Below are 23,640 nucleotides of genomic sequence, written 5' to 3' on the forward strand. Positions count from 1 at the left end.
ACAGGATCATTCTTTTGTAACAGGAAACTCATTCCTAACTCGAGCTGTGCATGAGACACCAGGCACTCCAAGCTGAATTTGTTGTACTAACTGTGCCCTGGGGGGTTGCTGACCACTGAGGAGGATCAGCAGAAGAAACAATAAAGCATTTTTATTAGCCTTGAAGTCAGACCAGTGGGAATTTTCCAGAGAAGGGCCTACCCTAGTTCTCTTTCATGAACTAACTTCCTCCAAACTATTTGATAACAAGGGAAATGAAAACAATCAGAAGAAGGGGCGGGGGGCAGAAACCCCTACTGTTTGTTAATTACATGGATGTTCTGGAGCTGTCAGAATGTGGGAGCTCCACAGCATTGCTGTCAGCCACTGGCTGTAAGTGGTTGTGGCTGTCTTGTCTCCATGTCAGGAAGCTGCACTGCTCTTTGGACCTGAATTTGTCAATGTATTTTGCCAGTGACTTGCTGTGGAATGTTTTGGGTTGGAAGGGACCTTAAACACCCATGGTTCCACCTTCACCTTCCATCAGACCAGGCTGCTGAAAGCTTCATCCAGTTGGGACTGGAACACCCCCAGGGATGTTTCACTTCCATCCACAGCTTCTCTGGGCTGTTCCAGTGTCTCACCACCCTCGCAGCAGAGAATTTCTTCCTAGTACCTAACTTAACCCTGCCTCTGCCAGTTTGAAGCCGTTGCCCCCTGCCCTGCCACCTCATCGTGATGATCATTGCTGCCAAATGTCTCAGAGAGAGCAAAGGCACTGTACACATGTGCACTGAGAGACAGAGATTTCAACAGAGGAAATGCTTTGAGTTATTGCTTGTGTCTGATAGTCTCACTGGTAGGGCTGCATCTGCTGCTATCAGGTCAAAGTGGTTTTGTTTCTCCTGCTGCAGCAGCACCCCAGTCACCCCAGGTGAGGGATAATGGCCCTTTGCTCAGTTTGCTGCCCTCTGGTTCAAGCTCTGAGTATTTTAATCTGACAGAAATAAAGATCAGGGATCTCCAAGAGTGGTTCTGGCTGCTAGAAAAAAGCACTTCTAGAAACTTCGTTAAGTTAGGCTTTCCCTCTTGTGTCTTACTCTGGTCTGCTGTAAGAGATAAAAGCCTAAACCCTTGATTTCAATGGGAAATAGATACATAAATACCTCCAAAGATGAGACTTCAATGGGAAATAGATACACAAGTACCTTTAAAGATTTGATTTAATGCTGGATCCATTATGCACTGAAATAACAGCATGCTCTGAATTGATTCTGCTGAGCATTCTCAGATCCTTTTAAACTAATGCTGCAGCCAAACTTTTAGGCAATGCAGAAATGTGATTCTAAACCAGGGTTCTTAAGGTCACCTGGTTTTTAGGATTGTCTTTCAGTAAAGGTGAAAGTATTTTTTTTTTTTTTTTTTAACCAAAGGCACGTACTTAAAAGTGGAGTCAATGGTTCAACAAAACGTTTACTGCAACTGCTGACTTGAATTTTGAGAGGTTTTCTTGTGTGTCAAAGTCAAGAGACTTAGCTTATGGGTACCTCCGTATAATTTCTTGACATTTGGTTTTGAAGATGAACAGTAAAGTTAATCTAACTGTGCACTATTCTCTCTTCAGTGTCTTTGCATGCCTAAAATAACAAAAAATTATTTCTGACTAAATATGCTAGTAAAAAACTGGAAATACCACAGCTGATGAAATGAGGACAGGTTAGGCCAACCTTTTTTTTCTCTCCTTATAATTGCCAGTTATTGACTTCCTTTTTGTCAAGGTCACCAGAAAGCTATGGAAAACTTTATCCCAGAATATTGGGTTTACTGGCATTTCTTGAAGAAAAAGCGTAAAATACGTGAAGAACTTGCAGAGTCTCTGCCCTCAAGTCTCTTTACAAGAAACTATGTTTGTGATTAGATGCTGGACCAAGCTGTTCTGCAATCTTTCCACTGCTATTAACTGTAAATAACTTCCAGCCTTGCATTAACCCCTTCAGCTGCTGACAAGCAAAGCTGTTCTGTATCTGCCAGGCCTAATGAGAGAAAAAGATGAGCTGGGAATTTGAAACTGGGTCTAAGGCAGAGCTCTTTTTTGTTGGGACTGTGTTTATGAACTCTTCTGTAACTTTCTCATTCCTGACTCCCCTTAGAGAGTGCAAATATTTTTATCGGGTAGAACATTTTTGGGAAATACATCCATGTCTTGGCTGGATTTTGATCTTGTGCCTGCTGAAGCAAATGACAACATTCTTGCTGGCCTTTGGGAAATGGTTGTGTGCTCTGCAGGCATTGACCTGAAAAGACTTCAGGATCTCTCTGATAGGCCCAAGCTGGAAATGTAGCTCTAAATTCAGTTCTGAATTCTGTGTAGTTGTCCAAAGGCAGCAGGACCTCAGATACAAGTGGAGCCTGTAAACGCTAAAATAAAAAAATGCTGATAGGAATAAAAATATGAACACATGTTGAGTTAAGGAGGAAGGCAGCTCTTTTTGCGCAAGTCTTGAGAGGCGAATTCTCAAGCCCTGTGCATTCCCTTCTGGAATGTCCATAGAATGCCAAGAGCATGTCTCAGTCCTGACTCCTAAACATTCTGCCATGGCTTGGTTACAGAGTGGCTGAGAATTTTCAGATGACTTTGTGGACACTAAAGACAATGGAAACACAGGGAAAGAGTCCATGCTTCAAAGCTGTGATGATGTAGACTCTAACCATTCCAAGATGAAAGATGCTGTAATACTATGTATTCCTGTGTACCTGTCAGCTGCAGCTGAGCTGGGCTGTGTCACACACACAAAGCTGAAGAGTGACCCTGTCATGGCTTTAGGGATGCAGGCTTCCCTGTGCGGGGCAGGTTTCCACCTCTTCCTCTTTATCCACAACAGTGTTTTATGATGTCACCTATGAGACAGAGAGGTTTCTTTTCACATTAAGAACTCTCATCAGAGAAATACAGTATGAAGTGGATTAACTGAAGATCAATCTTATGCCGCATATTATGGATGAGGAAAGTCTCACTTTTACCACAAAAAAGGGGAAAAGACCATTAAAAAATTCTTGTACTAAAAACATTCCCAGCCACTCCTGAGCTTTTTATTTTCTTTTTTTAATGGGAACTATGCCACAGAGGCACTGGTTAATAAAGTTAATTAGGTTTTAAAAATATGTTTCAGCCTCTTGGTCAGACAAAATTAAAAATTGGCAGGAGGTTACATGGGAAAACTCTGGCAGAGCTGAAAAGCGGTTCCAGTTTCCCCATGGTCCTTGGAGAAGGATTCTGGCTTTTCTGTTTCCTTCTGGGTGTTGGACAAAGTTCTCCAATCCAGCATCCGCCAGCAGAATGTTACCACTGGCTTGAATGAAAATTAGGTCATGTATCAAAATGATGAGCAGATGTGTTATCACAAATTATCCGAACTGTGCCCAACTGCCCTGGCTGGAATGCTGGTCCTTACAGTTTTCCATAGGACTTTTTATTCTCATTCAGGCCATGAGCATCTGTAGTGAGCATTCTTCTGGATTTTGCAAGCAAGGAGCAGCCTTGGCTTCCTGGTTTTCCTTTTCAAAACCAAACCTGTCAGCTTTCTGTCTCAACCATGAGGAGAGAGCAGAGGCCTCTCAAGGCTGTCCTCCATGCCTCTGCCAGTTACTCTCCTTCCACGGTGTTCCTACCCTGAAAAAGAATCATGATGTCCAAAATAACTTGTCTTCATCAAAAGTTGAGATCAAAAAGAAATATTACTAAATCTGTATTTTTACTGCTTGATTTTTTTTTTTTCAGGACTCCACTCCATGGGCTTCAAATTTCTACCTGGGAAGCTGCTGTGGTTGGAGCTGCAATAGGCTGATGGATAAATCTATGTCCCATCCTCTCTGCTTAATCTGGGATTCTCAAAGATTTTCACATTTCAGAGAAGGTAAGGGCAAAGCTTTTTCCATTTTTCTGTTTTGTGGTTTCATCCTAGAGCTTGGTTGTGCTGCTTATAAGAATGAGCCTTTAAGGTTTTGGGTCCCAGTCAGACTGGGGGTTCTGAAATGGAAATTGTTGTTTGTGCTGAGCCCCACGCAGCATAGCAGATCCCATTACAGGTTTGGGGCTGGGTCACAGGGGAAACAGCAGGTGCTTGAAATGTGCATAAAGAGGAGGGGAGATCAAAGGAGAAGAACTGGGCAAGGTTTAGGTTGGGCAGAGCAGGGGAGGCTTAGCCTGGCTATCTAGTCCAATGCAAATATGATGTTTTGCCTTTCTGTCTTCTGTGGAGGCATAAAAAGGAATAAACAGTGAAAAAACCCAAAAACAATTGAAAGTGTGGTGATGGTGGTTTTCAGATTGAAACCTCCAAGGTGATATTATTGGTGCAGGAACCTTGGCTATGTATGGAGCCCAGAACTGTTGCAATTTTTCCTCTCATAAGCAAGGCATCTGTGTATCCAAATGAAGTGTCTAGGAGAAAATCTTTTCCAGATTAAGATAGAAGACTAACATTTGGTGCTGGAAAGATACACTTCTCTGTTATGGTTTCTTCCTGATGGGTTTGCAAATCTCCCCTCAGTTGTTAATTCACCCTTTCCATTTAAAATTTGAAAGGTTTTATTTTACCATTTTGTTCTATGTGTGCATCTCAGGGTGAAAAAGGGGGAAGGAGGAGGCAAGGGATGGAGATGGGCTCTTGTGTCTTGCTTTAAGGTCATGTGTTAAATATAATCCCCTCAAATTCATCTGTAGAAACTGTGTCAGCATCCACAGGGGGCTGCTGTGTCTGAACAAGACTGCTCAATTTGTTTTTGATTAAGCATAATTATTTATTGTGAGACATGCAGTACAGGTAATGCCATCTCAGTCCTGGCAGGGAAGGTGTGTGTTATGATTTGGGTCCGTTGTTTCTCTCTGTCTTGGTTTAAAATTATCTCCATCGCCCAATTTTTCTGACAAACAAAATACAGGTTGTATTTTTGGGGTGCAACTTAAAAAGCGTTATTTATCCAGACCCAAAGAACAGCAAAAAGAGCAACCTTGAAAGGTTTCTATAATGGAAATGAAACAATCAACACAGAAATATGAGGAAGAAATTACACCCATTAAATACATCTAGACTGATGAATGATATGATGGCTGCCTATTCAAGTTGGAAATTTTACACATGATTGAAGCATTATTTAGTCTAATGAAATGTGCTTCCTGAATGCTGCATCTGAGTGACGGCGTGACCTAGAGCACAAAAGAAAGTATTATGTGATTAGACTGAGATCATTCTCATTTAAAGTCATTGTGATATAATTTTACGTTTTTAATTAGCAGCATATACTTTTGTGTCCATTGCCTCTTTTATTGCAAATACCTTTTCAGGTCTTGTCCTTCCACAGGCTTGTTTGAAGCTCAGCACAGATTAACAGCAAAGGGGTTTGAAGTTCATTGATCCTTTTTTTTTTTTTTTTAATCCCCCATGAAGTGGTGAATGGTGGGAGGGGAGGAAGCTGATCTTTCAGAGTAGGCTCATCTTGTGCTAAATTTTTACTGAGTTCCATAGGACACTCTTTACATTTTAGTTTGAAATCCAGCTTAAATACCTTGTTTGGCCCTTGAAAATATTGATTGTGATGTCCTTTAAATCAGTGAAATTAGAGTTTATTGGTGGAGCAACTGATTCTCGAGATATTCCCCTCAACATCTTGGCTCTGGCAGCTGAGATTTCATGAGGGCTGTGGCATTATACTGATTTACATCCCTGGGAGCTTGGACCTACATCCTCTACACCACACATTTCTGACCCCACCTCACCTTTATGAGCTGGGCCTTTACTTTGAAGCTGTTTTGTGTACCAGGCTGGAAGGCAACTCCTCACACAGAAATCCAGTGTTTGGATTAAAAGCTATTAAATCACGTTTGACTCAAGCAAAATTTAACGTGGTTCATAATACAATTTTATGAGCTATTGAGATTTCTGGCACCATAAAATGAGTTTGTTAATGGGTTTCAGCAGTTGTTACTTAAAGTGATGTTAAAAAGTAATGAAGGGGGAAAGTGAATGCGAGGGGTGAAGCTGCTTCTCAAGCCTGCAGTTCTTTCCTTTCCCGGAGCATTAGCAGGGGTAAGCAGGCATTAAACAGGGTCAGTGTGCTGCCTTTGTGTGAAAGAGCTCTCTGCAGACCCCATATTTTCAGATGAATATGAACTTGCTGACCACAATCCTGACTTTTAGCTTGTTAGTGAGGTTGACTGATGAACACCCAGGACCAGACAGATAAGCCAGGCACTTAATCTACCTACTGTATGTGTTCAGTCAGACTAAAGCTTTATCAATCATTTCAAACTGCATTTCTAGGGCATATTGTATAGCTTCCCATTACCATAAATCACTGAATTTGGAGCCAGTAGCAATTTAACCATCTCATTCATGAGGCATCTGATGGTGTCCACGTACCTGTAAGTACCTTAATTTGTGCCTGTATGAAAGATTCGTAATTCCCTGGCACATTTTCTAGTTTTTTTGCAGCCTGTGGTTGAAATTTGGGAGGGCAAAAGAAAAAAGCCAGGAACGGCCATTCAATAAGTTTTTAAAATATTTCAATTTGAAATTAAATTTAGGATAATTTTCTTAGATCACTTTTCAACTCACTGCATAGATGTCTTCTTGATCTGGCTTGTATTTCCTGCTACAATGAAAAGGATGAAGTTAAAAAAGGGTGTTATAAATGCATGTGCCAAATGCAGAATAGTATCTAATGCTGAGAGAAAAAAAATCTTTTCCTAAAGGAGACTTCCCCGTTTTTTGCCTGTCATATCATTTTTTAAATTCTGTTTTTACACATACAGTTGTATAGGCTAATCATGTATTTCACGAAAATAAGGCAGCATTTTACAGGTAGGGAGGGCCAATTTTTTGTTCTACTTATAGACTTTAGGCTTCAGATGTGCTCAGACATTTTTTGTTCTGTTTCAGTTGTTGTCTGGCTTAAAATTCAAGACATGAGGTCCAACATTCCAAAATCTCATGTTAACATTCCAAATCTCGTGTCAGCATTCCAAATCTCATGTTAACACTCTGGATTGTGGCAAATTCAGGTACTTCCAGCCATGAGAGATTTGACCCTTCTGGAGCCCTGCTAAGATGGTCACAACTGCAGGCATACACAACTGTCCAGCCACTGGTTCTGAGGAATAAATTAAATATCATGGTCTAATTTTTAGAAGTCTTCACATTTATGTAATCAGAATTTAGTTTTTGTTGGCTTTAGCTATTTTTGTACCTTTTTGCAGCGTGGTGGCTGCGGTAAGTGTACCTTGGTGTGGAATGTGAGAAGCTGGTGCAGCCCATTTGAAGTCATGTGACAATGCTTAAGTTACAACTTATCAAACCCAAGTTTTTTTCATTATTTTCCCGTCAAACTACATTTTGTGGCCTATTCAGCATCATTTTCTGATAACTGGTGAAGTCTGAGTGCATTCTCTGTCGTATATGGCTGGTCTAGATTTGGGGCAGGCTTTGTGCATTATAAACCTGTCAACAGATCCTGTTTTCAGCTGTGGTGCAGCACTGAAGGGCAGCTGAGGAGGAGACATGATAAAGTCTTTGGGACAAATTACACATCACAAATTAATTATATGTAATGCTTGGCATAACAGACATGAATTTTGGGCACGACCATAATACTTGTTTTTACTGCCAACAATTATCATCTGCTTTAAGTCATGTCTTGGATGAGGAGTGGATCTTGTGGTGTTACGGTAAATGCGCTGAATGTGAGTGAGCAGACACCTGAGGGTTTCAGCTCTGCGTGAGGAGATTGAGTACTTGACTGTGGATATACTTCAGGTGCATTCAGAGAAATCTGGTTTCCCATGCTAACTGCAGGAACGAGGGGAGCTGTTTCCGTGGGTTTCCGTGAGCTTTTGGACTGAGGCCCAGAGCCTGATCTCATCCTTTGCCTGGAGATTTCTGAGAACATGCAGACTTGGGCATCCCAGGGACTAGCTGTGCCAGAGTGGTTGTAAAGGGCCACAGCCAGGCCCTTTATTTACAACTTAAATGACTTCCCCAACGTGTTCTGGGGAGCTTTAGGCAGCTCGTGGTTTTGTTTCACCTACTTAACATCACACTGACAAGAGTCGAGTCCCCATCTTTGACAGACAAGAGATCAGCTGGTTACAAATGTTGATCAGCTGGATAAAAGCAGAGGGTGAGACTACACTAGGATTGAATTTTGGGGTTTGTGGACTGTGGGAAAATTAGTTTTACTTTTGGGTCTCCTCTGCTGAAATGCAACTCCTGATCACTGTAATTGTGGATGATGCTTAAATGGTTTCTCGGACTATGCAAACCACAGGCTGTCCCAAGCTTTGCCAAAGAGTGAAGAGTGGATGAGAGGCTGTGCTTCTGCCCAGCATGTTTCTGAAATTTGTCAGTTCTGTCACACTCCTCAGACCTGTGGAAATGAAGGGAAAGGGGTTTCCAGAGATATTCTGTTCATAATTATGAAGAAACTCACAGCCACACCACATAAAAACCTTCTAATGGTTCTTGCACTGGCACATGAATGGTGGTGAGTAGGATGTAGTTTAAAAATACAACACAGACTTTTTTTCTTATAAAACATTTCAGGAAATCCTGCATTTTACTGGGAATCTCTCACCTCTGAAGAATGCTGCATTTGAAGAATTTATAATGCTCTATTATCTCTGGGCCTAATTTGCAATATATTTATGTAAAGTGAAATTCAGTCTGCAAAGACACTTCTTTCTGAGCATTCTTATTGCATAGCTGTGTAAATGTTCTTATGCAAGTAGAGACAATAATTACGGCTTAAGGCTATATATATTACAAGCAGGGAATTCCTCATACATTCAAATACATCTTTTAGAAGCAAATCTGGATCTGGTTTCAAAATCCAGAGTGGATTGACACCAGTTTACATCATCAGTATCTGGCCTTTCAAAATTCAGAGAACCCATTAAAAATAAAACTTGTGGTGGGGGGAGCCTGGAGTTGTATCATATAGCAAGTGAGCACAGGAATGGCTGGCAGGAGAATGGTATGCTGCAGATGAACTGGATGGGGGACAGATTTGCACTGTTGTAAAACACATGGGAAAAGTCCCCTCTGTTTATTTCTTTTTGCACCCCCTTATTAATTTACCGCAACCACAAGCCATGTGTTCCAGTTCCTGTCTGGGAAAAGAGGCTGGGTAGGCTGTGTTGTGACTTAGGCCAAGCAGGGATCTGAAAGCAGCCGGAAAACCCCAAGAAATCCTGAACTGCTTGTAAAAGAGCCAAGGAGAATTGTTTGTAAAGCCCTCAGCACTAGGGACAAGGCCACTCTGGTCACGTTGTGCTCCCTGTTCGGTGCTCGCAGCTGTAATAAGGACATCAGCTAAAGATCACATGGACAAAACATCTTCAATGAAAGCTTATGCCTTGAAATTGTTGGGTTCATAGGGCTCCCAAAAGTTTGTTTGGTGTTAGCAGAGCAGTGGCTTGTATGAAATATGCCAGCCCTTGTGTACTTTGGAAGGAGTTGTCATGCTTCATGTAGGTAATATTGAAAACAGGAGAACTCCTGCTTAAGCTCCTCCTTTCTTTTCTTGCTCTCAAGGTGAGAGAAGCGTGTTGCTGTTCTTTATGCAACACAGATTATTTCCTCTGACACACAAAGGATCTGTGACAGGCTTGAAGCTCCCTCTGGTTCTTTCCCTTTACAGCCACTCCTGTACAATCAAGCTTCTCATCTGCTCTCAAATAAAACCTTGCAGTATTCTAGACAGGGATGGAGATATGTTTATGGTCTGGATATTATACAGTAAAATCTATAAACTATCAGTTTAGCAGGTTTAAAATCCAATATATTGCTTTTTATGTGGCTCACCTGTAAAAAAGATGTGATGAGTAAAGTTAAGTGCTCATCTGAGCCCTCTCCCTGTGGCTGTAGAAGGCTAAGCATGATAAGTGTAAGAATAGAGTGAGGGGAAAGGTAAGGGGAAATATATTTGGGAATTAGTGTAATCTTACCTTCTGCTGCTGGTGAGACAGCAATGAAATTATTTCTCACTGATAAGATTGATAAGGGTTGTTGATGCATGGTTTTGAACTTCTGTTGTAGGTTGAAATATCTACTTTTTATCCAGTGTTCAGCATTTTCTTCTTTTTTTTTTAATTAACTCTATCCTTTTTTGTCCTTTTTTTTTTTTTCTGAGTGCCTATTTCTGTTTTGCTACCAGTTGTGAATTTAAAAGAAATGTTTGCCTTTTGGATTTCTCTATCCTAAGCTTAATCCTTCCCAGAGACTCAAATGAGATCAAGGTCAGGTTTTGCCATTAAAGATGGAGAGGGCACATTTCTTTCCTAGTGTGCCTCAGCCAATGACGTCTTAGGTGGTTTGGTGTGTGTGAAAGGCTGGAGGGATTTACTAACTCTGGTATAAAGGAGGAACTCTTATTTCATCATTTTTCCCTTAAATTAGAAAGAGCTAAAACATTTAGAATAGATGGTAATTGATGTTTGTTGCAAAGACAGACCAGTCAACAAAGAGCCTTAATAGTATTTACTCTTGGCACTAATGGACTGCATGTCAAAGAAAATGCTGAATCCCTGCTGAAATATATTTAAATTTGAATTGCGTATATAGTATGTAATTACATCCATAATGACTATGTCACATATGCGTGCACAAATATTTTGTAGTGTTATTTTTGCTCATATCTGGGGCTGAGACTAAAAACACTTTCAAATTCAATTAGCTTGATAACAAAAGTGACAGAATTTTTACTTTTTAATACCAATATGGAATTTTGTTAAGTAATTTCCTTGAGGGGTGGATTCTGATTTTGGAGAGGGTTATTGTACAGTGCAAGAGTGCTCCTGGTTTAGGCAACTGGTTAGTCTGGTACTAATAAGATCTGAATGCGTATATATTCTACCTCCTTTTTTTTTTTTGTGAAGAAATTAGTTTTCAGAGGTGTTATTGCTCCTCTTTCTCGCACAGACTCAAATCTGTACAGTCCACATGCTGCTGAGTCAGAAAATGTGTTTGGGTGCTGTTTGCTAAGCAAGTTTTGCCCATATTTACTTCTGTCTGTGCTCAGTGTTCCTGACCATAAAAAGTTGCCTTGATTGGAACCCTCTGTATGTGGAGATGCTGCAGTTCAGAGCCCTCCAGGTGTGCCAGCTCCTGTCTGAGCTGTTTGGGTGACACAGCTGATGGCCAGAGCTGGGGTCCGTATGCTCCATGTGCTCTTCAGCCCACAGTTAACAGCCCATGGCTACTGGGGCTCATGGGAAAGGCTCCTCTGGTGCAAAAATAGGAGGAACACCCTTCTGACAAGAGCTGGCACCTTCATGACAGCCATGTCCTTTCACACCGTGGTATAATGCAGCTCAGTGTGCTTTGAAGGCCCAATTTGGTGGTGGTCCTGCCTTATCTCTCAGTAGATACTGATCCTTATCACAGAGTAATAACAAACTGTTTGGTGGAGTTGGAGGGGTGAGAGAAGCCTTTGGATTCGTTTAGAGCAAATCTGACATGAGCATGGAGACATTCTGTACTCTGAGCAGCCAGCCTTTTTTGTGTCAAATTCAAAGCAGTTTGTAAAAATCAGTGCAATGTTAGACCTGCCCCATTTACCCCACTGGGAAAGGAAAGAGCTCGTGTCAATGAGAGCTCAAAATGTCAGGCTTACAATTCTTGTACTCGAGGGCATTCTGTTCAGTGCTTTTGTGACTGCATCTAAACGATAGGAAATGGTGTTCTGGTGTAATTTCTCAGGCAAATGCAAGGTTGTCTTAGTAACTTGTGACCCCTCTGACTTGGAGTTTGAGGAGAGAAAAGACAAAGTTATTCAGCCATTGGAGGAAAGCAGGGCAAAGTGTTATCTCAGAGCTGTGATATTTGGCTTCCAGTGGCCACAGGAACTTGACACACATCAAACGTCAAACCAGCTGATAGCAGACAGGAAGGATTAGCGTTGACACAGCAGAGCTGACCCCTGCCAGCAGCGAGGCCGAGTTTAACCGCGGCGCTCTGAAATCAGCCCGGGCGTGCGGGCAGCGCGAACTGGAGGTGAAGGTGTAGGAAACACGGGGCGCTGGGACATTCTCCTGCCTAATTGGGCTGACAGCTCAGTCTGCATGGAGGGACAGTGTTTATTTACTCATTGTTGCATGATGAGCAAATAGAAAGATATGCCTGCTTGAGCCCATGCTGATATTGGTGCTAACACTGTCTGGCTCCAGCTGCCGTAAGCCAGGACAATACAACACAAAAACTTCCTATTCACCATCACTTCTAAGTCTGTCCTGGCACAGATACGCAATGACCTCAGACCACAGTTGGGTCTAATAAGGAATTTATCTTCATGGAAATGTGACCTCTTGCTACCAGAGGGCTACAAAAATACGAGTAACAATGGGTAAATGAAGATAAAGGTTTATCCTGGCCAACTGTTGCATTTTCAAAACAGTTCAACCCTGCCATGAAAAAACTACTGTTTGACATAGGACACTGTCTGAAACTCTTAAAAAAGTTATCCGGGTCACCATGGAAAGAACATGCTCTTGTTATTGTTTTTATAAGTGAAAACTACTGGATTGATTTTTTTTTTTTTTCCTTTTGAATGATGCAGACATTCAATAGCAGTTTTCAATTCCCAGAATCCACTTTGGGTACAGGAAAAGAGATTTCAGGAAATTCAGTTTTTCACCAAGGAATTAGGCTTTTTCCTCTCTTAACCTCCACCCTCCAGACTAGGAGTTCACACTCTGTATGTGCTTTTAATCTTGACTTCAATATATTTTACTGTGGCCAGCTTTTAGTTGCAGTTTAATAACTTCAGCTTTATTTTGCCCCAGGCCATATTATAATGAATAAAAAGCTTTTTCTGTGATTTAGCTGAATTTATGCAGCTGCCCTTGAAACAGCTGCATAACTTTTCCTACTGACTAGGAAGGGTAGCAGTTTACTCAGCACAGACTGATCAGCTGGATTCTACTTCCAAACTCAGTTTTGCCAAAAAAAATCACGTGAAAAAGATTGCAGATCCATGACCATACTCCCCAATACCTTGTGAAATATTGATCTTTTTCAAATTGAAATTATCCTCACCCCCAAAAGCAATTTGGACTGAATAAGGACCATGTTTTTGTCTGGTTCTGTGTGGTACCGTGTGCAATGAAATCTTTAATCTGATGAGGGCCTCTGATGCACCCAAAACAGCTGCTTCCCAGTTTCCAGTCGTATGAAGGAAATGGTGAGTGGCCTTGTGCAGAAGCTTGCATCAGACATTTGACCACTCCTAGGTTGGTTCTTCCTGTGGGCGCAGCTTGCAAGCAGGTCTGATCCTTCAGTGGCTGCATCAAAATCTACAGAGATGTCAAAACAGTAAATCTGCAGAGCCTGTGACAGCAATGATGTGCCCAGCTCAGAACAGGCATCGAGCTTTCACCTTGTTCGTTTTGTGTCTTAAAACCTGGCACGTGGAAAGGAGCCCAGATCCAGGAGGCCGTGTGGATTCCAGCCGAGCGGACAGCGGGAGGTTGGGTGGGGAATACACACCGTGTGGGACCCTGCTACAAATTGAAGGGTGGCAGACAGTATGGAGGAGGCAAGAGGTCAGTACCATGCAGCTTAGGGAGCACGTGGTTTGAATGCAACTGTGAAACCTAAGACACCTCATCAATTTGTGAGGCTTCTTTAATAAGGGCCCAGCTTCATCTTTACGCAGGGAATCCCCTCCAGAATTCCAGACACATGAAAGACATTAACTCCTAATGCCTAGCAGTCTCCTGAGTACCTGTTAATAATTATGGCTGGCCTTTTTGGCCTTAGAAGCTTTCTGTTACCTGGTGTTGAACCTTTTGGGGTAAATTGGAAACCAGTACAGGATGCTGAATGTGAGAAGGTGTATTTGTTAATACTTCTGTGCACTGACCAGTCTGAACCAAGTGTATGCTTCTTACTCGCTCAGGATTAGCAAATATTGAATTGATATGAAGAACAACTATTTAATCTACTTAAAATGGCAGGTTTAAAAGGAATCTTGTAAAGGAAAGAAAAAAAAGAGCAGCAATAAACTCTAGTCTGAGATCATACTATTAAACAGAAATATTATTAAAAGAACGGTTTTTAGAAGAATGAGAATGATCAGTTTGCCCAGCTGTTCTAGTAGCAAGGAAAATATTAATTAAAAAATAAGAGAATTCTGCACACATACTATTTATCTCAGTATAAAATGGGTAAGGAAAGAAAGCAAGGCAGATTAGATCCTGGTGTAGACTATATGTTCTAAACTTAAAAATATTATAAGTTGTGTAATAAAGATAAAGCACACCCCCCCCCCCCCCCCCCCCCCCCGCAAAGACCAAGAGCACATTGAGTCATGCAATGAACCTTTTATTCATTACAGCTCTGAAAAATTTGGGGTCAGTTCTACATTCCTTTATAAAGGAGACTTAAATCTAGTGTTTCTGTAATATATGTTCAGTTAAAAGCCCTCCTCCCAGCTTTTCACTGCCAGAATGAGGTAAAGAATCTGGAGATTTTAGAACTAATAAGCCAAGCAGTAAAATGGTGCACATTTGTGTGGAGCCTGATGAGGGATGGGAATGCACCCAGGGAAGGCTTGGCTGCTTTGGCCGACGGGTGGACACACCAGGACTCCATTCAATGAATCAACCTTGGCAAATTCCATCCATGAAAACTCAGAGAGGGGAAAAAAAGGCAAGAAAAACCTGACTGGGGCTGTTACAAACTGCACAGGATGAAAGCTGCACAAGCTATCCACCTGCAAACCAACTGCTCAGCCCTAGGAAACTGGGAAAGAGGAGCTGAGGCAATCCTAGGGAACAGTGTTGGAGCACCTGGATGTCCTTGACTCCAGTTGATATGGGGGAAAAGAAGACTGAAAAATTCACTTTCTCTGAGCAGGAGAGAGCATGTAATTACAGAATAATGGCATACTGTGCTGGACAGAAAAGCTCAGTAAGCTGCTAGCAAATATTCCAGCTCTGACTTCTTTGGGAGCTCTGAGGTCAGAGAGGTGAGGCAGATGTTCCACATCCCATCCTGTGCTGCAGGTAGGCCTTTCCACAGCACTGGGGTGTGCTGTGGGATCAGATGGACTGGAAAATTATTCCTTCAGATGCAAAGGTATCAGCCCCTTCAGAACTCCCATTAGTGAAAAGACTTTGATAATAATGAACCTCATTCAAACATTCTCAACACTGTCTTTAAACATGCTGGGTAAGAAAAATTTAAAGTAATAAGGTAGGGAATAAAATAAAATTCTTGCATTCTTAATATGATTGAAAGTATAGTCTTTCCTTACAGATTTAATTCTTCCTGTGAATGTCCATACTGTGTTTGCAATACTTAAAAAAAAAAAGCTGGATAGAATCACACTGGAGTGAGTGTTTGTGAAGTTAATAGAAAATTCTGGGCCTTCAACTCTGATAAATGTAACTCTAGAGTCCTATGAAAAATTTCATTTTCAAGGAAGCCTTGCCTCTTTATGGGAACTTTGTCCAGCTGAAAAATTTTTACTGGCTCTACTCCTCGTTCCCAGTTATGGTCCAGATTTGGAAATACCTGTGAAAAGCAATATATTGGTTTCAAGGAAATGCATGGATGAAAGCATTGTAATTGAGGACATCCAGATCTGTTCTTACAGAAACGCTTTGTATTTACGTGGTCCATTACTTACACATTCTGAAGAGCATTGCAAGCAGAGAAAACTCCAAAAGGGTGAAAGTTAGCCAAGAAAACCAGCTGTGCATCACTTTGAGTCCTATCCCAAACACTTGGAATACATCTGCATGGCTCATCAAGACGTCTGTATTGCTCTACTTGCAATGTGACTGCTTTGGGCCTAGAACTACTGAGACAGAGCAGTGGAGGTATATAAAACCAGGGCAGTCACGGAAAAAGGAAATTTCTATGTCTTTGTGCACAAAATTGTTTGTGTTCAGAATCAGCGAGATGGGTTACAGATGTACATCAGAGAAACAAGGCAATTTGCTTCAACTTTTACAGAGTATTCTCTTAAAAATTCTTTGCAAAGCTTTGAAAAGATGGAGGGGGTGAGAAGGAAATGTATGTGTATGTATGTGTGTGTATATATATATTCCTGAGAGTGACTGCAATCCTCAAGGCCACGCAAAGTTTTTACCTTTAATTGTTAGGGTATCCTAGGGCTGATGAGAAGTTAGGCTGGGAAGGGAAAACACAGGGCAGGCAGTTGAGAGATTTGAGTTCAATTCCAGCTCCAGGACAGACTTCCCATATGATCATGGGCCTCTCATTTGGACCCAGGTTTACCCACACAAGGGAAACACAGACTGTTTCACCCACACTGTGGCTGAAACATTGTTCTGAAATAAAAATGGTGCTGAGCCACTCTGGAGTGCAGACCTACCTCTTCTGGCTGGAAAAGCTGTGGGCATTTTGCTTTTTCCTACAGAAGGAGTAACCCAGGACTTGTTCTAAATTAGGAATAACACCTCCTCCCTCTTCCTGTGGTTTTGCTAGGTGGATTGCAATCCCAGTTTCTGAGTTTGGCTTTGTATAGTAAGTATTAGATTTTAACTTTGCATTAAACTACATTGAGTACATTACTTTTACATTAAATCCCTGTGAGTATTGTGTAAAGAGACTGCAGGTTCTATGTCATTCTAGTGCCCTTTATGGGTATCCTAGGTCTGGGTCCATCCCACCACCTTCAGGCCCTCGCTGTTGTGCCAAATTTAGGACCCTCATGACACGGGTAGGCTGGTGGAGTGACCTCCTGCGCGTGCATGCATCCTGTGTTCTCTGGACCATGGACACAGCCAGCTCTCTAACTGAAAGGCACTAGTTAGTAACTGATCCAGGAGTACTCTTCTAGGATATCACTGGCTTAGTTTAGGTTATTTCCCCAATGACAACAATAATCTGAAAAAGAGGTAGAATAAATATTTACATATGTGCAGCTATAGAAGGGAATCTGCAGAGTGACAAATTTCACATCCTACTTTTACCGACGTGTTTTTTTTTTTTTTGTACACCAGTCTGTTGTAATTGATTCAGTCTTTAACAGAGTTTGTTGGATTAAATCTGGCACAAAAGTTGCCAATTCTGAGTTGCCTAAATCATGAAATATGGATCCATTTGGGGCCTCTTCTTCAAACAGCAGTTGCTCAGCTTTACTGGAGCTGCTGGTTGAAGTCACCATCAGATTTCCATTTTGTGGAAAAAGCATTTGTTATAAATCCCAGTAGTCAGTAATTGATCACAGCCTAGAATTGTAAAACTCTATCTCAGTGCCTGAAATAGCACATGTTTGTGGTGTGGTATGTGGTCTCAGTCCCTGTCAAGAGAAGGGGAGACCTCGGAGAATGTGAGAGTCTTAAGGAGCTTTCCACTAATAGAAGGGTCAAGGGACAGCACTGTCAAAGCATCCCCTCGTTAAAGCTGTGTGGGGAAGCAAACTGCCTTCGACCTCCAGCATCCCAGCTGTCAGTCACAGGAGATGAACACTCCTTTTGTTCAGATCCCTGAGAAAATCCCCTGATTCTCCTCCCTTTTCTGCCCCCCACGCTGGCTCCCATGCCAGTGTCCCTTCTGAGGCCTGGCTGGCAGGAGGGATCAGCCATGCCCCAGCCGTGCCAGCCTGACTGAATTTCCCCAAAGCACCATGCTGAAGTGACAAAAATCAGCACAGCTTCCCCTCTCCCCTCTGAGAGATCCGAGGAAGTGCAGGCTTCTCACGGGTGCCTGCGGTATGGCAGCTGCAGCATGAGAGCTGCGGTAAAAACTGAGATTGCTTGGACATGGGAGAAACTGAATATTGACACAAGAACTTAAATTTAGTTTTGTGGCTCTGAAAGAACCCAACCAAACAATCAAGCAAAAAACAAACAACAGTTTGATCTCTAGTTTTATTTTTAACAAGTTTTCAATTTATTCTAAGCATATTTTATTTTTGATGTTGAGATCTCCATTAATTTGATCAATAGGACAGTTTGGGATCACTGATACTTGAATCTTTCACAATTTTATATGGATAAAACCTTTCTCAGTAATTTACCACTTTTTTTAAATAAAACAAAAGTAAGACTTCTCAATCATGTTGAATCAACAAGAAATCTTCAGAAGATGCCTGACAGAGGGACTTCACAAATTTCCATGTGCTGAGAGTGAGTGCAAAGGGACTCTCTGCTCTTGAACCACTACAGATTTGTTAACATTTTCTTTCTATAGGTTTATTATCAAAAACATTTTTACTTAATATATATTTTGTAATAACAATTTAAAAGGATTAGTCAATGCTAATATTAAAACTTTACTGCCTTTGTATTGGATTAGCCTTTGTACCCAGCTAGATTCTAAAAGGTGTTGCAGAAGTAAAGCAGTAGCAGGATGCCACAAGTCCTTTTAAATCAAGTACCCCACTCCTTGCTCGAGGCAAGTCTCTGTTCTTTGGGGAGAGGCCTTCAGGTGGAGCATTCCAGATATGCATAGCAGAGTTTATGTAGCTTGTTTAAGGCTTTAAAATAAAAAAAAACTGTGTTTTAAATCCCAATGGTCCTTAATACCTTTGAGAATGAAAAATTAAGTGGGCTGGAAAAAAAGAATATTTTGTCATAGGGATTAGCAATCAGCTATAAACTGAAGTTTCAGTTAAAAAACCCAATCCCCTTTTTCCTTGTACTTTCTTTGCCTTTCTGTGGCATATTTTCAGGGGAACAGGCATTTAAACCCTGGCTGGAGTGGGCTACAGTGCAAGTCTGAAGGAGGTTAGAAGGTACATATTCATCTTCACTGGTAGGGCTACTTAGCACTGCTCAGAGTGCATGGACTACAGGAATTATCTCCTGAAAATGTGTTTATTTAGTGAGGGTATATTTAGAGCTATCTTGTCTTAAAGGGCTTCTAGTAAACTGTCCTCCTCCTCACTGATGAGGGTGACCCTTCATCAACCCAACAAATGGTCAGACTTTCAAACCTGAAAAAACTCCAGTTTCAAGAAGCCACCATTGCTCTCCTCCGCTGGATTTTTTCCCAGCTGCTGAGGAATAAAGAATACATTTCTCAGCTGAAGGGCTGACAAGCAGGCAAGGCCTTGCAGCTGGTGGTGGCCCTGGTACCCAGTCTGGTGCAGTAGTGTGCCAGGCAGATGAAGAGGAGGGGAGCAGAGTGACATCTGTGACTGGCTCCAGCCTTAAGCTTGTTAGGGGGCAGAAGGTATTGTTGTCATTGTTGATGCCAATTAGGACAAACCTCTTTCTTGGCAGTAAGCAGTGCAAGGTGCCTACAGAGAAATCCAGCTGCTGGAATGCAACCAAGTATCTGGTGGAGAACCTGCATTCCAGATGTGTAGCTCTGTGCCCCTCCATCTGCTGAGCACTCTATATGCTGGTACTGGCTCAGGAAAGGATACTGAAAGCTGTGGTTTTCTCACTGATAATTACACATCTCAGCATTTTAAACCTACAGACTAAACCTAAAGCAGTCCTGAATTCCCCTCACAAGGAAATGAGGGTCAGGCTTTCTCTAGGCAGTGGTAAATCAGGAATAAATCAATGGGGCTACACCATCCAGGAGCAGTGGGGTATGTTTAGCCAGGCTGTGTTTTGAAGACCAATGTGGTTCTGATATCACAATGTTCTGCTTGCAATATTTGATGTCCTTTAGACAGAAAGTTGCCTTTTTGTCCCATTCAGTTTTCCCTAGTTCAGTTAAAGGGAAGACAAATGAACGGAAGAACAAGTTGCCAACATGGCAACTGAGGAGAAATAAAATCAGATTATGGAGACTAAAATCACAGCTCTTTACTTCAGGGGGCCAAGGTCTCCTTTGCTGTGTCTGGGTCTCTAAATACAAGAGAGGCAGGGAGCAGTCCCTGTGCCCAAAGCCAAGTGGCACAGACTGGTGCATGAGCTGAGCATGCTCAGCTCCTGTTGGAGAAGAGTTGTGCTCCTGTTTCGTGGCATTTTGGACTGGCTTTCATCTGGCCCCTGCAGGTTCCTGGAGCATCCTAGAGATTGAGTATCTGAGTGTTTTCCCTGGTACAAGTCCCTGAAGCCCAGTGGTGCTGCATTCCAGCTCTCACACGTGTTGCTGTCTCAGCACGAAGCTGGTGATGGGTGCACAGGGCTGTGGCAGTGCCTGAGGCTGTAAATCCTGTTGGGGTGGCACTGCAGAGCTGCTGGGGTGGTCAGACAACATCATGCATGTGCTGCTTTGGGAGCAGTCCCCAAAGCCTGGGCCTGGGCATGGCACTGGAAAGAGCTCCTTGGAGGAGCCTGGATATGGCCATGGAATAAAATGACAATTATGTGCTATGGATCCTCATGGTTCCAGTGTTTGAACTCACCTCTAGAACCTCTTTTGTTTATCTGAGCAAAGACATACCTAGGGTGGTGCAGAAGGGGGCATTTTGCTCCAGAGCTGCCTCCTTGACCTGGAATCTGCAGCATGGCAGCATGCCTTTCCCAGGGAGCCCTTTTCCTCACGTGGACACGGTTTCTCAGATGAGAACCTTTTTGTACCTTCCCGGTGTCTGAATGGAGCCCAAGTATAACTGTGTTTACCATTTGTTTTGCACATTTTGTCATGAAGCATGAGAGCAGGATATAAAGACTTATTCACATGGGAGCTCACTTTAGCCTCATCTCTGTGCTGTCTTTTCATCTCTCTTGTTTCTCCATGGTTGTTCTGGCTGCTGTGCTGCCATTTTTGTGAGACTGGGTGATCTCATTGGAGAAAATCCTATAATGGCTGTTGTTAATCTTGGATGCCAGGCACCGGCTTTGTCCTTTATCTTTTCCTTTGACACGTTGAAACTGATCACTACGTGACTACCAAGGAAAAGGATGGTGTTTTTCAGGGAATAGGGATTGATTTAGCATGAGCTGTGTAGGAAACTATGGGTGTCATAAGCTTTAGTGAAATCTGAAGGAAAATTGCCATGATTCATTCACAGTTGTTAGTGTGACAAAGCCCAGATGCATACAAAGGAACACCTGGCCTGCTAGTGAACCTATCTCTGGAGAGCAGCATTTGCCCACATGTTTGTTGCTCTAGCAACAAGCCTGAATGTGGATCACTATTTTTTGAAACACCACAAGAAAGAACAGATTCCACTATGGGAAATTTTCTGTCATAAAGAAAATTATATTTGCTCTACAAACACTGAGTTCTCCCACTTTGTAAGGACTGACTGCCACTCTCTGAATCACTAAAAAACACAGAGGCCCATTTCTTGACTCTTGAGAATCTAAAGATGTGCCAAAGCATACATGGATTTCATATTTTCCAGGAGCTACAAATCAGACCCATTCTCTCAAGAAGATCCCAGTTTAGAACAGTCTCCTAGGTCACTTTACAAGCTCAAAGTGAACCAACTTTAGAAAGTAAAATAATTTCCTTATAGGGTGAATTTGACCTCTCTGCTCAAAGCTTTTTCATCACCTTTCCTTTCTGGGTAGGTTTCAGATGATGACTTGCACTCTCTCCTCTGCTGTCTTGCAAAATGCCCCTGTAGAAGAGCAAATGTGAGTGTTAACATGGTGATCCATCAAGTACCTTTGGTTTTAGTTGCTCTAGCTCCCACTCCTCCAACTTTAAAAAGCTTGTAGATGTATATGTATGCGTGTATCTATATATGTGTGCAAATATATATGTACACGCACATATATGCATGTATACGTACACATAAAGCAAGGCTGAGAGGAGCTGTGGTGCCATGTGAAACACCTGTGTTACAAGATGTTTCATAATCTGTTCCAATGTTCTTCTGTTTTTGCTGCCCAGGTTCCTGCTTTGTAGACAGACCAGCTTTGTTACTTTTCCCTGTTTCTCTTCTGATTCCTGGTTTTACATTTCTTCCCCTGGTAATGCTCTGCCAGTACAATAAGGATATTTTTTTTCTTTTTTTTGTTAAAGCTGGACAACAAGGAGGATAAAAATGGAGAGAGGGAGATACTCTGAATCCCAGAGGTTACTAATTTCTGTCTGAACTGAATAAATGGCTGCATATAAATGTGTTTCTTCTTCTTTCAAAAAGGGGTCTGCTTTTTTTCTGCTGACCCTGGGTGAGTCTGGAGTTACCTGAAACTGTTTGTAGCTCTTCAGAAATCGCAAGCTTTCCCACCTGAATTCCTCCCCTGTCAGCTGGAGGGGGCTTTCAGGTGGGTGTTTGTTTCATTGTGCCTCAAAGGGATCCGTTCCTGCGCTGAAAGACAAGCCCAGGACAATGTTTTACAGAGCAGAAGATATTGTGAGGGACCAATTATCACATAAGTGGTTCTCACGGCTTGGGCTGGTACTGTGTGCCAGGTTGCACATTAACTTCTTTCACTGCTTTTTACCCAGTTTACTCAACATTCTCAAGTGGTGGCTTTGTCAATTGTTTCTCCTGCTGATATTTTGACAGATGATAGCCCCCTGATGCCAGCTTAGCCCAGCTAGTAAGAAATAGGCCAACGTGAAACTCTAGACCAAGTGACTGCTCTCATGGTATGGAAGGGATGTAGGGTTGGTTCTGGTTTGGAATTGTTATTAATTTTCATCTGAAAAACAGATCTCCCAACCCTGCCCTTGCAATACACTCTCTATGTACTCCATTAAAAAAAACCAAACCAAACATGGAGACTTTATTATATTTTATTTTCTCTGCCACACCATGCTTAAGTATCCTCTAATGAGTGTCAGGGTACACTTGGGGAGTATGTCTGAATCATATGAGCACAAATGTATTTAAAGATTTATAGTGTTTCATTGATTCCAAAGGAATGTATAATGACCAGGCAATTTTCGGTGCAGTTTTCCTATATAAATCTTACCAAAATTGCTGACACTGTGTTATTAACACTTGGAGCTGGTGTTGCTGCAAAGTGAAGAGATTTATGTGGAGGATAAAGCAGAGATCTTTAGAAAGTGGGGTTTGCTAATTCATCTGGGTGTTCATTAGTTTAAGAGCTTTCTGTAGTTTGTATATTTCACTGACTTCTTGGTTCTTTCTTCTTATGGTTAGAGATGCTACATAACAAAAAGATAATTAATTTTTTCCTAGTTGTTGGGGATGAATTTTAACTGTATTCTTCTTTAAGCCTTTTCCTTAGTTTAATCCTGTTAGGTACTGAATGCTTTCAATGGTTTCAAGTTCATGTAGGAGCTGAACTCAGGCAGGCCTTATTGTTGTCAGACCTTTCTTTTCCATCCTCCAGGGGCTTTTTTTTTTTGCAAGGAATGGCACAGAAGAGCTGAGAAAATGATGCTTAGGACTGAAACAGTTCTTAATGCATATCATATGTAGACATACGTAAATGTGTACCATGCATTTCTTTCCCTGCAACATGATTAATTTTAATAGTTTTTAGACAGCAAAGATTTCAGAAAATAAATTTTATCTATTGTTACTTACACTGCTGTGTTCATGTGTTTTCAAACTTAGCTGGGAAGATTAATGTACATGAAACTAATTTAATTTTTTCCTTTCTTATCTTTTTAAATTTCTCTTTCAAAGCTGAAGGACCATTTAATGGCATGCAAAAAACTCTGCTTTCAGAAAAATTTAAGGACTACCGATGAGAATGAGGAAGTTTTTGTTTAACTTCCATTTCTTTGATTGCAGAAGCTAAATTCTTTCTGAAACAGACCTGAGAATGTCTGGGGAGAAGGGACAGGCTTTGATGTGGTA

The 23,640-nt window shown here is 41.7% G+C and overlaps 1 protein-coding gene across 28 annotated transcripts in view; it reads left to right on the forward strand.

The window, feature by feature from the left end:
• SLX4IP (SLX4 interacting protein) overlaps window positions 1-23,640 on the forward strand; it is a 423,033-nt gene that overhangs the window by 306,535 nt on the left and 92,858 nt on the right. For all 28 annotated transcript variants that reach the window (XM_064415748.1, XM_064415754.1, XM_064415749.1 and 25 more), the window contains one exon: window positions 3,758-3,893. The gene's annotated coding sequence lies outside the window, so the exon portion shown is untranslated. The remainder of the gene's footprint in view (window positions 1-3,757; window positions 3,894-23,640) is intronic.

This window comes from Passer domesticus, chromosome 3 (genome assembly GCF_036417665.1).
Source record: "Passer domesticus isolate bPasDom1 chromosome 3, bPasDom1.hap1, whole genome shotgun sequence".
Taxonomy (NCBI): Eukaryota; Metazoa; Chordata; class Aves; order Passeriformes; family Passeridae; genus Passer; species Passer domesticus.